This window comes from Meriones unguiculatus, chromosome 6 (genome assembly GCF_030254825.1).
Source record: "Meriones unguiculatus strain TT.TT164.6M chromosome 6, Bangor_MerUng_6.1, whole genome shotgun sequence".
Taxonomy (NCBI): Eukaryota; Metazoa; Chordata; class Mammalia; order Rodentia; family Muridae; genus Meriones; species Meriones unguiculatus.
The window spans coordinates 76,678,452-76,696,381 of NC_083354.1; the positions used below are offsets into that span (position 1 = coordinate 76,678,452).

The 17,930-nt window shown below is 40.5% G+C and overlaps 1 long non-coding RNA gene across 1 annotated transcript; it reads left to right on the forward strand.

Moving 5' to 3' along the window:
* The first annotated feature begins 14,822 nt into the window (after nt 1–14,822).
* Nucleotides 14,823–17,673, forward strand: LOC132654531 (uncharacterized). Its single transcript, XR_009592158.1, has 4 exons — nt 14,823–14,954; nt 16,053–16,099; nt 17,158–17,305; nt 17,523–17,673. It is a non-coding gene; the product is annotated as an uncharacterized LOC132654531 (long non-coding RNA).
* The last annotated feature ends 257 nt before the right edge of the window (nt 17,674–17,930 follow it).

Sequence of the window (17,930 nt, forward strand, 5' to 3'; positions counted from 1 at the left end):
GCTTTGTAGCTCAATTATGTCAACAACATTTTAAAGATATATTTGCCACTGGAAGACTTGGTAGGGACCTCTTTGGCTAAACAGCTCTAAAAATATTAACAGTGATGATAACAACTCATCGTGCTCAGAGGTACTAAATGTTCTTTGAGTAATTTATGTGTGTTAATTTAGTTATTTTAGCTCAAATTTCTGAGGAATAAGCATTTCCTGGCTCAAACAGTCAGTGAATGACGAAGATGAGAATCAAAGGTTCATCTATATGACACCAAAGATCCCTTTAAAAAAAAAATCCACTGAATATAAGATTACAGCTTCCAGTCTCTGCAAACTTTCTTCTCTAAGCTGTAGCTAGTAGAAAAAAGAAATCACAGCATTCAGAAGTAACTGAATCATAGTTTCTACCACACATTTTCATTTGTTATACTTGAATCATAAAAAAAAAAAAATAAGTGAACTAGACTCTCACTGAGTTGAAATGGTTTGTATAGCTATAGCATGAGACAGGATTTCAGGGCTTCAGGAGATGGATTGAGAGGAGGCTCACCACTAAAAGGCGTTCCAGCGGCATGCCTGCTAATCTGTGGCATGTCAGAGCCTGAACACCACTGTGCACAGTGCTATCGCTTTCCTAAAAGGAATCTTCCCTCATGTCCGTGCCTGTAAGTGCTACAAAGCACCCTTCAGCCAACTGAGCAGGCTTCCAGCCCCCAGAGACCAAGGCAGCTCCTTGTGGAGGGGGTGACAGAAGGCCAAGGACACGATTAGACACTGGGAGTCTGTGTGTGAGCTGAGATTGCCACATAGTCATGAATGGAATCTGCACAATGTGGACTTCCTCACGTTCCTTCCTGGTAGCATTTGGTGACATCTGACCAAGCAGAAGTCTTCAATAAATGTTGACGATTGTGATAAGGACTTACATAACGACATGCCACATATGGAATGTTCCCACAATAAAAGGAGACATAATATAAATAGTATACTGAATCCAGTGTTTGATATGAGAAATTTATAGCTTTAGAGAAATAGCTTGTGAGATATTAGGCCTAGGAAGAACATCGGAGGTATAGAAATCTTCAGCGTCCTCGTTTTTATGCTAATAAACAGGTTCTAATGATATAAAGACTTCCTCTCTCTCTCTCACACACACACGTATAGAAAGAAGTGGAAGAAAGAAGTACTAATTTCATCATTCTTGTCGCTGTTCCTAGAAATGCTTATTGAGTGTATACAAATCTTTCTGAGGTAGTCTTTCTGAGGTATTCTTATTCTCAGTATTTCTCATTGACTGCTCATTGAGTGTATCTAGATACACTCAATGCAAAACATTTTGGACATAGCTTCTCAAAGGAAATATACATGCAAATTTTATAGAAAATGGGCTGACCTAAAAATGAAATATTTGAGCGTGTGGGTTATCTTAGATCCTTTTTTTTTACTGCTGCGAAGAGACACAGCAACTGAGGCGACTTTTAGAAAACAGTTCCTGGGGCCTTGCTTACAATTTTAGAGGGGAAATCCATGACCATCATGGCAGAGAGTTTGGCAACAGGTGGACAGGCATGGCACTGGAGCAGTAGCCAAGAGCTTGTGTCTTGAACTGTAGAACGCAGGCAGGGAGGGTTAGACTAGGCCTTCGAAACCTCCGTGCTGGAGACCACACTTCCCAATCCTTCCCAAACAGTTCCACCAATTGGGACCTGAATATTCAAATATATGAGCCTATGGGGGGCATTCTTATTTCAGCCACCACAATGGGCTTTATCTTCTATATCATTACTTTTGTGGATATTTATTAGAAGAAAAAATAGAAAAAAGTGAGAAAGAAACATGTTAATTTCAGCAACTACCCTCTGAATTGCGGGAGATGAGGGTGGTAGCCTACTTAGGTGAAAAGGACCCATAAATCCATCTTCAATATCAAGTGTACATCATTCAGACATCACCAACCGTTAGCCTAGATTAAGAACTGACTTTTTTTTTTTTTAAATTACTCATGTATTCATCATGTCCTTCCATCAGCTCCCGTAAAGATCAGATAAAGTTCCTCATGGCTTTGTTTTCTAGTAGCACATTTGGTGAACCTTACCTGGTTTTTAGAATCAAGATTCTAGTGAAAGAGCGTGAAAGCCAGAATCCTAGGGCATTGTTCCTTGTTCATCTGTCTGGCCGGTCTCCAGTGCTGGTGTACACGAGGCGCTCGGCTGTGTGTGGTGAACATCACATCTTGTCCTCTGTGATTTCTCCTCTGTTCTCACGAAGCACTCACATTCAGCAGCCTTAGTGGATGCTAAGACTATCTGGTTTACTTCATGTTCTTGCTTCATCCTCTCCTCCTCCCTCCCCGCTTCCATTCTTTCTATATACCCTGCACACACCATGCACCTGCACACATGTGCGCGCGCACACACACACACACACACACACACACACACACACACACACACACACACAGCAACTAGTCTATGAATCTTTGCTTGAGACTTTCGTCTTCTCGTGACCTGCACTGACTGTGGACTTTATGATGCCCCCTCCTTCTCAGCCTCCTCGGTGTGCAGTGGCGCAAAGCCCAAGCTCAAGTTTCGCTGCACTTGCTGCCTCATTGTTCTCCTCGTAGCTAAAGAGAGTCTGTGGAACACAGTGCAATGCGTGCCAGCCTGGGAGTCAGGAGACTCAGCCTTTAATGCCAGCCCTTCCAGATGCTAACTATTCAACTCAATAAATAACGTTCCCTCTCCTTAGGATTTTCTTCTTTTATTACATACTAGGCCAGTTGCTTGACTTTTTTAAATTAAAAAAAAATTGTTTGTTTCCCTTTCCCTAGAGCAGTGGTCATATCTTCTTTTTATAATAATGTCAATATATTTGACACATGACCCATAAAAAATTTGCTTCATTATCATCTGAAATGATCTTGTGGTTCTCAGTTTCCAGCAAGGACTTGGACAATCAGTGCTGCAGGATTGCTCAGAGAAATGGAGTCATCGGGCATGAGTGGAAGCAGGGCATCTGTGTCCAGAGCTGGTGGTCTGCCTGCCCGGCTTTGGGCCAGCTACTTCCCACACCGCTCACTTATTGATTTCACCTTTGGGGCCTCGGCCTCTTTTTTGAGCAGCTGTCATTTGGAGGTGATAATTACTCAATTTCAGTTCCCCTCAACAGTACAATTTTCTAGTTTTTCAAAGCTTGCTGACCCAGACCTCTCCCACTGTACATGCCTCTCAGTTACCAGAAGCTACACAACCACGTGTGTCACCTGAGGAGGTCATGGGACCTGCCTAGAGACATCAGCACTGTTCCAGGCAGTGCTTTTGGGGAGGTTCCAAAGTGACAGGACATTTAAGGAAGCAATTGAGAACCAGGCAAGGGTCCAGGAAGGGAAGGGACAGGGACAAAACACAGCTGCTCATTTAGTCCTTGGGCAGTAAAGACTGAAATGTGTTCCTGTTCCAGCAGCTAAAAGGAAGGTGACAAGAAACCTGAGAACAGGGAACTTAATTATCACCAAAGCTTCCTGAGACACACAGGACGTTCTCAGCATGGATCACACAGCTTAACACTTGCAGCCCCAGTCTTCTCTGTGCTTCACCACCTCTGACCAGAAGCAAAATGAGGAAAAGCATGATCTTCGTTCTTTCCTAAAACTTCTGCTTGCTGCTGGGTTGACTCAGTGAAAGCTGAAAAGCACAGAACTTTATTAAACACAAAATGCCCCTGAGAATGTACACTTTGAGAATGCAAATTGTCTTGGTACTTTCTGTATTTTATGTAAAATGTAATTGTTTCTCAAATAAGCTGTCCTTAATGGAGTCATTGATCAAGGTGAACAATGACTCTACTCCCTCCCTTCTCTGCACCCATCTTAGGTTAGTAAGTACTAGGTGCTAGGTACTAAGGAAAGCAAGACAAAAGTCCATTAGAAGCTTTGGGGGCTTTTGCCCTGAAATGAAGAAGATGAAAAGACAGTTCATTCTGCTGTGATGAGAAACAGACCTCCTCCTCTGGCTCAGCTACTTATATTTCCCACAATGCACCTATGCCAGTTTGAACTTATTTTATTTGTGTAGCTAACTTTGCTGTTTCCCCCATTAAAATAAAAACTCTCCACAGGCAGGGACCTTGTCCAGGATTTCTATTCTTACATACCTCACACTAGCCCAGTGATTGGCAGGGGGATAGTGAGTCCTGGGTAGTATATGGTAAGTGGATGAAGAAATTTATTGTGAAATCCGTTTGCTGACTGAAGGAAGTTACCAATTAGGAGTATTATAATGGGTAGCACAGAGTAGAAAGCTTTTGAAAGCTAGTATCATTGTGAACTAAAATCTGAAATTTAAAGTTAAGGGAGCCATACTTCCAGATTCTGTGGAGCTGTAGAGAGCCTATCACAGATGCTCTCATATGTGGGCTCTGAATAACTACTGTCTAATTTCTGTCTTTTTTCTTTTTCTTTCTCTTTTGCTCCTTCAAGATAAAAGCTTGGAATGGTGCTACCCAATAGCACAATAGATAAGAGAGGAAAACCATAACATAACTTCAGTATTTCGCTGTAAGCCTGACACCTGTTCCCCTGGCCAGCTGGCCAGACACATTTCAGGGCAATGGGCCGAGTATTCGGAGAGAGGAAGGAAGGTGCTATACAGCCTTTTGCTTTGCCCTGGAAAGCCGCAAAGGCACGCTATCCATTCATACTAGCACATGGATTCTTTTGAAAGCCCTTGTGTCTTTTGTCCCCGCCACGGGGCTAAGGCTGCTGAGTCTGAACCTACTCACGAACAGGCTATAAAGCTGGAGAGACGCCGAGCCACTGTGGCCTGTGCTCACGGTCCCTCTGCAAACAGGTGCGATTGCCTCAAAAGCTTTGTGCCCCGGGGTGTGACAGGGCGAAGACAAGCTGGGCTGCCAACAAATGTGTCACTTGGTAGCTCTTCTGATTGCCATTTACACAGAGCAAGAAGGAGCACAGCTTCTCACTCGCCCCATGTGCAGACAGCCTGTAATGGGGAAGCATTACCACCAGCAGGCACAACTGCTGAGGCCAGCATTCCAGAAGGAAGTTCATCCTCTTCCCTTCTCAGGGTGGAGAGGGGCCAGAAGTCTAGTAGCTCATGAAGCATAGAGAGTACGTTGTCATTTACACTGGAGGCTGATGTTTCAGCTTGACCCAGGCACAGCTGGCAAGATGCAATGTAGGAAAGAAGGTGAGAGCTGGGAAACCATGACCAGAAACTCAAGCCAGCGATCAGAATTTATACTTCTGGCTAGCCAAAAAAATGATAAACATTGATGTTCATAGTAAGCCTAAATGTATTTTAGTATGATCATGAGATAAAGGTAAAACAGAAATTCTTAAAGTCAGAAGATAAAGTTTCCTAATAAAGCAACAAAAATTAATAACAGACCTCAAAAGAACCAATAGAAACCATGGTTGTATAATGTTTAACAGTAATTATCATTTAAACTCTTTTTTTGGGGGAAAGAAACACCCAAAGTGGGGGTAAAATAAGTGCTATAGAGATTGGGAATAAAGAAATACTATTTTATTCATATATGGTACAATTATATATGCAGAAAATCTGAAATAACCAAGAAAATACTATTAGAGCTAGTAAGTGGTTGCAGCAGAGTTCTAGGTTATATAATACATGTAAAAAGCCAATCGCTTTGCTATATAATAGCGGTAAGTGAAACGAGTTATAAATTAATAACTTTACAGTTGTCTCTCCAAGTTAAATAATAACAAGTTTAACAAAATATGTACAAAGTTCTGATGAAAGAGATAAAAAACTATGTAAATGGAGAGGTATCCCATGTCCATAGAGAAGATTCATCAATGTAGAGTCTCAGAGTCCAAGCAAGTTATTTTGTGGATAACAGCAAACTAATTATGAAATTTATATGAGGAAAAAAAAAGATCGAACAAGATACAGGGATGCCAACCTAATGTTGAAGAGTAAAGTCAGAAGAATCATTTTACTCAACGTTAAGACTGAGTAGAAGCTATAATCGAAATGCCGTGGTATTGGCAAAAGAACAAATAGGCGAAGGGTCAAGAACACAGAGACAGACACATAAGTATAATTAATTACTTTGGCAAACCAACAAAAGCAATACACTCGAGAAGAGTGATTTCGCAACAGCTGTTGCTGGAACAACTGGATGTCCACATGCAAAATGACTAGCCAGCTAACCAACTTTATGATTTGTATATGGAATGGCCTCCACAGTCTTATGTGTTTAACACTTGGTCTGCAGCTGGTTGCACTGTCTGGGAGGGTGGTGGAACCCTTAGGAGGTGGAACCTTGCTGGAGGAAGTGGGTCATGGAGGGCGGTCCTTGGGGTATTACAGCTCAGGCTTACCCATTCACGCTTTGTTTCCTGACTCTGGATGCAGTGTGAGCAGCTAGCTGCCTCATACTCCCTCCTCCACACCTTTTTGGCTATAATGGATTGTCTATCATTTCATACTATAAGCCAGAATAAACACTACCTCTTATTGGCATTAGTTTTTTGAATAACGCTTTTTTTCCCTGTTTCTTATATCTTTTTCTCCCCACTCCATCCCAATCCCTTCCAACACCCCACGCCAGGTAGGAGAGAGAAATGGTAAGTGGGAGAGGTGGCGCAGTTCTCTTAGCTGCTTCCTGCTGGTTAAGGTCGTTGGGTTCCTTGGAGCCAGTTTAACCCTCGTTTTAGGAGATCTCCGTCTTTTTGTCTCACAACAGCAACTGGGAGCAGCAAGGGGGAAGCAGGAGCAGCATTGTCTTCTCTGCTCGCCCTACTCTCTGGGCTCCCGCATTTATTCTCTCTCCAGAGTCCTCAGACTTAAACTATCTGCAGCCGGCAAAGAGCTCCTCTCAGAGCCTACATGAGGCAAATAGACTGCTGCCATGGACCTTCTGAATTAGTCCCATACCACACGTGGGACCAAAACAAAAACATATTTATATCTATAACAACCTCTCTATTTTTTTGTCAAATATTTTTTCACAGCAATGCGAAAGATAACAACGAAAATTTGTAGTGGGAAGTGGAACCATGAAATGACTATGTAGTTCTTAGGCTCTTGGAACTGGTATTCAGGGAGGCAATGGAAGAGTTTGGAACTTTCAGATAGAAAAGGCTTACAGTGCTGTAACCAGAGTCCAATGGATGGTTCTGTTGGGAGTTTGTAAGGTCTAAAAGAAACATGGACAGTGTATTTCCGGTTCATGAGGTCTCTGATGGGAACAAGGAGTCTGTGAGGAACTAGACTAGAACTCATTTTTTTCTGGCCAGGTCTATCTTCCTTCTGTCACTGTCATGAGAACTTGACTGAGGGTGAATTTAAAAGTAATGGACTAACATATTTGATGGTGGACATTTTAAGGCAGGATAGCAAACAGGCATTGCTCCCCACTCTTATTCACATTCATAGTAAAAAGAAACAGTGAGGTAGGCAGATAGAAAACAAGTGCATTTTGTCAAGGAAAAAAAACATTAAGCAAGCTTAAACATGCAGAACAGGTGCTAAACTGAGCTGTAAAGATATCAGCTCAATTTAGAAGCATTCTGTTCTGCATGGAGCCTTAGAGAAGGTGCTTTGTGGACTAAAACCTGCCTATTCAAGGCTCTGACTAATGAAAATGCAAATTTATTTGAAAAAAAAAAAAAAGCCTAAACCAAGAAGGGAGCTGAAAAGATCCCCTGGTCAAAAATAGCTATCTGGGAAATTGATCTTGTAGCTGCAACCAACAGAGCACACAAAGAACACCATTGATATGGTCTAGGGTAAAGGGTTTTGTTCTGAGTTGGACACAAAACTTAGTAGGGCTGTTCACATGGTACCATGTCAGAGGCATAACTAAGATTGAGGGGGGCCGTGGAGATTTGTTCAAGTTCCAGAAAGTAATGTCTGGCAGGGTCAACAGCCCTCAATGACCACTAAAAGAGGCTATGAAGGTGGAACTTTCAGTTTTCATAGAGGCTCCAAGATGCTGGAGAGGCCAGAAACTGTGGGTGTGGGGTGGAGCTGATTCAAGAGAGAGGCTCTATGTGCTGCAGGTAGCAAAACTGAAGAGGTAGGACTACCCAAGCCACTTTCAGCCTAGATAACTTTCATCATGATTCTCAAAGCCTCGACATGGAGCTGCAGAAAATTTCCCTCCTTGTTGGGTTTTAGTCTTCCGTATCCTATTTTTCCCTTGTTGTTCTTCCATTATTCCTTTATCAACTAGTTTATGCCATTGTATGCTGAAACTATGTAACTTGTGTTGTAGGGCTTTTTATATTTTATATTTTATTTTTGTTGTTGTTATAGGGTCTTACAGAAGATCCAATAAACAAAATAATAAAAATCTTAAAACTTTGGAGATTTCTATGAAAACATTGATGTAACTGATTTTAAAGAAAAAAAAAGACAACTACAAAACAGTTGCGTTGCAAGTGAAAACCTCAACACTTTCATAGTCATTTGAGAAATGTAAACAATAGTTTAAAATTGCCCTAATCTGGTTCAAGTCGCTTTAGCAAAAAGATCTATCAAACATTATTCAAAAGTGGGTTCTAATTCTGGGAATTGGTGCCAGAACCTTGCACATGGGAGGGAAACAGTCTACTAAGAGAATCTGCAGACTCCATTGTAAATTCTTCTGAGTGTGCTTCCATGACTCAGGTTTTGCTTGTGTAATATAAGTGCTTATAATGAACAGTACCAATATCAAGCCTCAGTCTTCCAGCCTTTCCCTGTGGTCAGAATGTATGTTTTCTTTCCCCTAGTAACATGACTGATAGGTGTAGGAAAGACTCAAGGACTAAGAAAAATGGCAGAAGAGTGACCATATGGATGATTGCCAGCAAAGAAAATCAGATTAGACATTGCCTGAGCCGAGAAACTTTTATTAAAAGGAACTGCTAAGGTTTGAGGTTTCAGTGTCGCAGAGGTTGGCATTATTTATTCCTGCTTGCACAATACCCAAATTACACAAATACAGTAACAGAAAATTACATGCCAATCTCACCAGAGATCATAAATTTAAATATCAGAAATAAAAGCAATAAATTATTTCAGGCTAATTTATAAATTCAAGTGTAGTGAGTTTTATGTATGCAGTTTAAGGATGGGGTTATTTACACCTGCTTGGTGTGTTCCAAACATATTGTGATGATTTAGATGGTGAGTACACACAAAAAGAGAACTAAGCACACACAGGCAATAAGAGTGAATGAGACCTCAATAAAACCCCTGAGCATAAGAGACAGGCAAATTATACATTCTGTCTTCAATGGTGTAGGTGGTGAATGTAGTTAAAATACATATTAAAGTAACCAGTGATGCATATCACTACACATTAAAGATCATATATTAATATGACATTTTGCAGGAGCTATTTGTTGTACAAAACATGCCTATGTTTCTGTCCATGTTTATTCAAATAGTGTACTTATCTTCTCACAGCAGTTATGTAGGGTGTATCCATGTGGCTCTACCAATTTTACAGGAGTCTCTAACAGGCTTCTTGTTCTCCTGTTTTATTCCAGGAACATAACATACTTCAGGTAGAAATTTCCTCTTTAACTTGGATCCTGAAGTAATAAAATACACCGAAAAAGCCAAACATAGTCCTAAAGTAGAGCCGAAGCTGACCTCAAAACCTAGAATAAGAAATAAATGTTTCTGTTGCAAACCATGGAGCTACCAGGGTACGTTAGAACTTTCACCAAAACTGCTGATTAACACATGACCTTGTTTAAAACACACACACCACACACAGCACACAGCACAGCACACACACACACACACACACACACACACACCAACCAACCACAACAACAACAAACCCCCAAAAACGTTTTTTAAGGACATGACATTAGAGTTACAAAATTTATCTTATATCCATGGAGAGACACTGTTCATTTTGCTTGTGTTACAGCCATGCCAATATTGTGTCTGGGATAAAGAAAGCAAATGGAATGGGTAAACCTAACGGATTCCCTTAGCACTGGAAGCAGGCTACACATGTAACATTCATGTTCCTTGATTGCCTCGTCCAACAGTATAGAAATGGAAGAAAATTGCCAAAGGACAGGAGAAGAAAAAGTGATGTTAGAAACCACGTGTTTGGGCTGGAGAGATGGCTCAGCCATTAAAGGCTAGGCTCGCAACCAAAAATATAAGAAACCATGTGATATGGCTAAAGACCCAATCCTTACAATAACTTGTATAATTCTATTTTCTGTTAATTTATCCATGCCTCTAATATTTCAAAGTGCTTATAACTTAAATTATTCATTTTTGTTATCTGGTTGCCTCTGGTTTTCTGAGTTATCACTGACTTTTCTTGATTCTGATTTAGCATTTGCTTCTGTTTCACTTAGGATATATTTATAAAGGAAAGGGTCAGAAAATAGTGCTTCCTCTGGATATTTGATTGCGGTGCTCTCAGAGTTAATGGACTCCCTCCTGTGTGAAATAGGGAAGAGCTGTTGAAACCGATGACCCCCAGTATTAAAAAGGAGACTAGGAGAAGACTTCCTGAGCATCTAATGAGCCCTAGAGGGTCTGAAGATGGTTTGTATGTTTTGAATTTTCTGCTGATGCCAGGAGAGAACAAGGGTTTTCTCATCAGCTTGGCATGTGGGCAAGAATGAGGGAAGGGAAAAGGGCTTTATAAGTAATAAACAATTCTTATCATAACTTTCATGACCTATTTCAGTGACCGTTCTTTCTCTACCCAAATGCAGTGGTTCTCAACCTTCCTAATGCTGCAACCCATTAATACAGTTTCTCATGTTATGGTGACCCCGAATTCTAACATTATTTTCATTGCTACTTTATAACTGGAATTGTGAGATTATTATAAATCATTATGTAAATATCTGTGTTTTCTAACGGTCTTAGACAGCTACAAGGGGCAGCAACTTACTTGTTGAGAATCCCTGCAACTACTACCTTGTCTTTTCAGAAACCATTTTCTTAACAGTTATTGCATTTTCTTAACAGTTGTTTGCTACTATGCATATCCATTAAAAAATGTTGACGTCTTTTTAAAAATGTTTTAAATAAAGACGCTAAGCAAGAAGGAGGACCCTGCGTAAGATGATCAGTCCTCATTCAGATAGGCAAATGGGACAGACATCAGAAGAGGGAGAAAACAGGAAACAGGACAGCAGCCTACCCCAGAGGGACTCTGAAAGACTCTACCCAGCAGGGTATCAAAGCAGATGCTGAGGCTCATACCCAAACTTTGGGCAGAGTGCAGGGAATCTTATGAAAGAATGGGGAGAGAGAAAGACCTGGAGAAGACAGGGGCTCCACAAGGAGAGCAACAGAACCAAAAAATCTGGGCACAGGGGTCTTTTCTGAGACTGATACTCCAACCAAGGACCATGCATGGAGAGGGCTTAGACCCCTGATCAGATATAGTCCATGGCAGCTCAGACTCCAAGTGTGTTCACTAGTAATGGAAACAGGGACTGTCTCTGACATAAAATCAGTGGCTGGACCTTTGATCACCTCCCCCTGATGGGGGAGCAGCCTTACTAGGTTACAGAGGAAGACAATGCAGCCAGTCCTGATGAGACATGATAGACTAGGGTCAGATGGAAGGGGAGGAGGACCTCCCCTATCAATGGCTTGGGGGAGGGGCATGGGAGAAAAGTGAGGGAGGCTGGGGTTGGGAGGGAATGAGGGAAGGGACTACAGCTGGGATACAAAGCAAATAAAGTGTAATTAATAAAAATAAATTAATTAAAAACAAAATAATTAAAAATGTTTCTAAAAACCATACATTATGTTATTATCTGCTTTCTTTTCTTTTATGCTTTCCTTTGATACATAAAGTTTTCCACACTCTTAATTTTGTGGATTGTTGATGTATAGCTCTATGCAACAGTTTTCTCTTATACATTTCCTGCAACTCAGTAAGTGTAGGCATAAGGTTATTGTGTAATTCAATACTCCTCATATCTGGTTGCAATTCTTGTTTTGAGAATTTTCTGTCTCGATGTTGTGTAAACACTGCTCCCCAATTGTCCTCTGATATGCCAATAAAGCAGTTTACAGCCAATTGCTGAGCAGAGGAGAGAATAGGGCTGAATTCCTGACAAACAGAGGAGGAATAAGAGGAGAAAGTAGTGAATTGTGCCACTGGAGAGTTCCAAGAGACATCAGGAGAAGGAGCTAGAGCCAGGAGCTGCAAATTACAAGTATCTCTGGAGTGAAAGATGGGAGAAAGCCAAATTAGCTTAGAGGGTTAGGAATAGGATAATAACTGCTCAGTTATTGTGTTGTGGACCTTCTTATTATACAAATATAAAAGAATCTCAATTATTTGTGCGATAGCCAGATTAAGAGGGAAATTGAGAAACAAACGCAATTTTATAAAAATAACTGTAACAGGTAAGTGGGTCCAGGCACCTGCTCAGCTTCATGCCTGTTCTTTTTGGCAATACTCAAAGGTACTTTAAAGGTGTGATAATGATGTGTTAAAGCCATGACGGGGGGGGGGGGGGGGGGGAGTCAGCAAACAGCCTAGAGCTTTACTGTTAGGTGCCAGATGTGGTGATAGGATATAAAGAACACCTGTTTAATTCCTGCCCCCAGCTCCTTAGTCTCCCCCAGGACCCATCTGCCATCAACATCTACACTGATGTTGAGATTATGGAGGTCTTGGTGGCTCTCATCTTTTCTTGTAGCAGCCACTGCATCTTAGAGCTCATGATAGTGCTTATTGTAAAGGTTAAGCACAGAATACTGATTTTACTATATATTTTCTCTGTGTTTATATTCAAAATCACATTCATAAATATTAAAAAAATCACAATGCCTGTATAATTTTTAGGTCTTCTACCAATACAGGTTTTTTTTTAAATTTTTTTTAAAGATTTTTAAGATTTAGCACATTTTATATGTGAAAATGTTTTGCCAATATGTATGTCTGTGTACTACATGTATGCCTCGTCCTCTCAGAGCCAGAAGAGGCTTTTGGTTCCCTTGAAACTGGAGTTACTAATGATGGTAAGTTGCCATGTGGGTGCTGGGAATCAAACCCAGGTCCTTTGCAAAAGTAACACGTTTCCTTAACTGCTGAGCCAAAGCCCCAGCTTCAAGACACTGTTTTCCACAAGACGAAACAGCCTAAATCCATCTGTTATCGGTAAGTACATATCCTGTATCCCGCTGCCCTGCATGTGTCGAGGAACCAGCTGTTTTCTCCATGCGTGCTGATAGGAAAAAGATGAAATAACAATTTGCAGAGATCCTAGGGGTTTACCATAGCACACCCTCTCTAGGTGTAGTCATGGAAGCAATTTCATCCTGTTTTGCTATTAATGAATTATCAAATTGACGGCGAAGCAACAGGAACTATATTCAGTTAGGTGTCGGTGGACCGTACACCAACCTCCACATGTTTAAAAAACATAAGACAGGCTGATTATTTGGTTGTGTTCGAAGGGGCTCAAATACCTTGAAATCTGGTAATTTTTCTTTGTTTCATTTTCTTTGTCTTTGCTTGTCTTTCTTTTAGATACAAGACAATAAAGCCACAAAATACAAACATAAACAACTAAGCACTCAGTAAGATAATTTAGCAGTCTTCCCAAATTGGCAGGCCAAATGAAAGGCTTTCGAACAAAGAGATTAAAAAAAAATTGTCAATAGCATCATGGAGCAGGGTGGAGGGGCACTGGCAAACAAACTGGGATTCTCTGAACTTCCTATATGCACAGTATCATTTACAAATTTGCTTTCAGGGACAAGGAATGGAGAATGATGAGTTTTTTATTCCTGCAATAACCAAGTACCACAAATTGGGTTGCTCAGCATAATTCAGATATTCTTTGCTGGTTCTTGAGTCTAGAGTCGGGATGTCAGTGGGATTAGTTCCTTCTAGGGACTCCAAAGAAGACTGCTCCATGCCTTGTCCCTAGCTTGTATAGTCGCTAGCAGTGCTTGACATGACTGTTTTTTAGCGGTATCCGAAATCTGACCGACTCTTTAGCCTTCAACAGTTGAAGCATATCCCCAGCTTGATAGTACATAATCTTCTTTTTAATATTCTACTCTTGCCTTAATTTACTTTCAGCTCCTGCATTTAAAGGTTTTATTTGTTTAGCCCACTTTCTATGTGTTTCTATTCTCCTCAGTGGACAGCAGCAACAACAAAAATATTCTAATCAGATTCTGAAAAATACATTAATAAGTATTTAGAGGGGCTGGAGAGATGGCTCAGTGGTTAAGAGCACTGGCTGTTCTTCCATAGGACCCTGGTTCAATTTCCAGCACCCACATGGCAGCTCACAACTGTCTGTAACTCCAGTTCCAAGGGATCTGACACTCCTCCCCCATATACATCCACACAGAATACCAATGTACATAAAGTAAAAATAAATTTAAAAAACAACTATGAAGAGACTCCTGTTCTCATAACTCTACTATTTAACACATCATTTTTGCTTTCTGACTTACAAGGAACAACTTCCAGTGGCAACATCTTTTACGGCACCAAGAAAAATGTTGAAATTGGCAAATATCAAGCACAAAAAAAAAAAAGGTTGTCTATTTGAGAAATGAGTTTTACATAAAAATATTCTCACCCAGGAAAGTATCAATGGATTCTGTATTAGTCTCTTCCTCTTATAGATGGTTTCATTGTTATTAGGAATTCATTTTTATTTCTTTCCTCAAAGCCAAAAATATTGGAAGATATTATTTTAATTTATTGTTCCTCTTAATGCTACCTGACAGTATACTCAAGAAATATCAACAAAAATGCTTCTGAGAAATGGTCATCCAACCTTTTCAATGAAATTGCTACCCATAATTCCACTTTATTTGCAGTTCCTCTAGTCATGGCTGTTTTCTTTTCTGGATTGCTGGAGCTAACGTTTAAACACCAGCAGGAAACCTCCAGGAAGTTGGAAAACCCAATGCTTTAGAAAAGTAGGAGAGCCTGCTTGCATGTGTATACAAGTAAGTCCAAGAGACAGTGAGAACCTTTGTGTGTGTGAGTTTTCACAGGTTGTATTGAATGCTCCGCTTTCCACAGATTTTTCAGTTTTAATGACTTTCGTCTGTTTACAGATCTCTAAGGATGCAAGTTTCTGTTTCAATCAGAATTGGACTCAGTTGAATATAAGCGAATAAATGGTGGTTTAAGTAAAACAGAACCCTGTGCCTCTGCAGGGAGGGAGCCCAGGCTTGGCACATTGACAAGATGATAGAGCCCAGTTCCTTCCGTCTAAAACTCTGTTCTACGTTACCCACGATTGCTTTGTCCTTTTCAGCACATCTTCTCGGACAAGAAAAGCTTGTTCTCTTCCTTAAAGGTCACATTCTGGGGGCACCACTCAACATAACCTCTCACTTCATTGGTGGAAGTTGGCATCATAGTTCCACCCTGTGCCTGTGTGTGTGTGTGTGTATAAAACAAATAAGCAGTTAAGAGTATGTACGATCAAATAGAGACTGCTTAATTAAATGTGACTTTCAGGTCTATATTTTCTCATTAGTATGAAACATGTGGGACTCACGCATAATAGAAGATTGTATGACTTCTAGTAATTCAAATTGAAGTAGGCATCTTATTTATGGTGAAAACTGATCCCTTTTCCTGAGAGTCAAATCTAAGTTACCCATTCTGTATTTTTATTTGCTAAATTTAGTAATCTCAGTTAGAAGTCTGGATCATGCTACTAAGAAAGAGGTGAATAGTTAGTTTTACTTGTCAACCCCATACAATCTGGAATCACTTGGGTAGTCTCAGGGAGCCATTGTCTAGATTGTGTTGACCCATGGGCATGTCTCTGGGGTTTTGTCTTAATCAAGTTAATCGATGTGAGAAGACCAAGCCTCCTGTGGGTGGCACAGTATTCCTGTATAAAAAGAGAGAAATTAAGATTAGCACAAACGTGTAAGCAAGTGGACAAGTTTGCATTAATTTCTCCTTGCTGTTGATGGTGGATGTGCTACGGCTATACAGCTTAAAGCTCCTGCTGCTGTGACATCCCCACAATGTAAACTGACTATAAGATAAAGTAACCTTTTCTCCCCTATGTTGCTTTCTATCAGGATGTGTCATCAAAATGGAGCAACAAAAATGAAACTGGGACACTGGAGTAAGTCAACACCGGGTTTCTGGCTCAGTTGTTTGAACATAGCCAAAGCAACTCATCTCTGTAGGAGTAAGTTAATGAATTCTCAGGACTAGGAGGTGCATTTCAGAAGGAAAGCACTATCCTTGGATAGTGCTTGGTCCTTGGATTTAAGGCAAATAAGGAGACTGAGAATAGAAACGCCTTCTGAGATCTTTATCATCGTTGCTAATGAATCTATACTAACAAATCCTTACAAATAAAGTCTACATTTGGGAGCATTACAAAAAGTAATTAACCTCTCAAATCATTGAGCAGTAAAGGGCTGTGCACAGTTTTCTGCACATAGGCTAGGAAGGTATTCCCTTTGTTAAATTCTTTCACAATGCCATAGGTAGAAAGATACAGATTTTCACACTAGCTTTTTTTTTTTTTTGCTTCGAAATTGACATGAAGCATGACCATGTTTCTTTCAGAATGATCTCTTTTTAACCTGTCACCTGTATTTAATATCAACCCGTTAACTCTTTTAATCCTTTGGGGTATGAGGCGATGATCCTCGGGACACTTTTTACTTTTAGCATAGTCAGACATTCTCAACACAGAAGTTCCTTTATATCAGATCACAAGATCATCTTGGAGAGGCCAGCCTTCATCCCTGAATGGGCCTGCTGACCTTCAGGGTGGTCTGGCTCCCAGCAGAGGAAGAAAACTCTTCCTTGATATTTACATTTCACTTGGTGTAAAGCAGTGAACCACGTTTTAAATAGAAGGCTCCAGTATCTGCATGTACTCATTACCCCATCCTGGTGCATTTTAGCTGTCACAGATACACAAAAACAGACCTTGTTCATCTGACTCCGTCTTTTTCCCCATCCTTTTCTCCACAGCATATTTGCCCCTCTGGCTCCAACATGAATAGTCTATGGCAAATTTACAAATGATAACTTTTTTTCTTGCAAAAGAAAAAAAAAAGACAACAACAACAGAGCAAAAAAGAATGAGTGGTGTATTTGGGATTGTTGTTTTTCTTATCTTGTTGGATTCTGAAACTAATGAATAATTCATAATTTCTTTCCAAGCTCTGATATGATTCTTCTGGCTGCCTCAGAATCATGATAAGAAAAGAAAATCTGGAGAGAGACAATGAAGAAGCAACATATTTGTGGCTCAAGCTGGATGAGAGGAAAAGAACAAAACCACTCTGTGGATTAAGTGGGATACTGCAAAGTAAGACTTAGTGATTGAATGATCGCCAAGTTTATATTAAAGGCCTTATTTCCATTTACAAAACGATTCTCTTTGTATGGTTCAAGGATTAATGTGCTGGGCATCTTCCCAGATTCAAGTATTTATTTAAAAAGGCTTTCCATGTCAAGGAAATGCAGGTTCTGGAGTGATAAATTTAATGAGGAGATGTGTGACTTGAAGTTCTGCCTAATTTCAGGTGCTGAACATTGCCCAACCATTTTTACTGGAATGGGAGAGATTCATCAAACACCACGACTCAGTTTCACCTGTGTTATCACCTCCAATCAAATAGAAATGCCCTGGAAGCTGAGGAGGATATAGATTCCTAACAGTACCAACACTCAGCATATGGCCACATGAGCCTAAACTTCAGGCTGAAAGCAAAAGAAATCAGACAGTTGCCCAGAAACTTTCAAGTATTGGCAACAAATCTGGATGGGGGTTTGAAGTTTTCACTTTTTATCTTTGTAGCTATGCAAAGAGCTGAAGTGGTCCTGGTGGGCACTGTGTCTTGGCAACAGCCTGCATGCTAAGCTCCCTGAGACCGTGGTTGGCAATGCTTCGGATGCCATTATTAATGGGCACGTATTGCTAGCCATTCCTG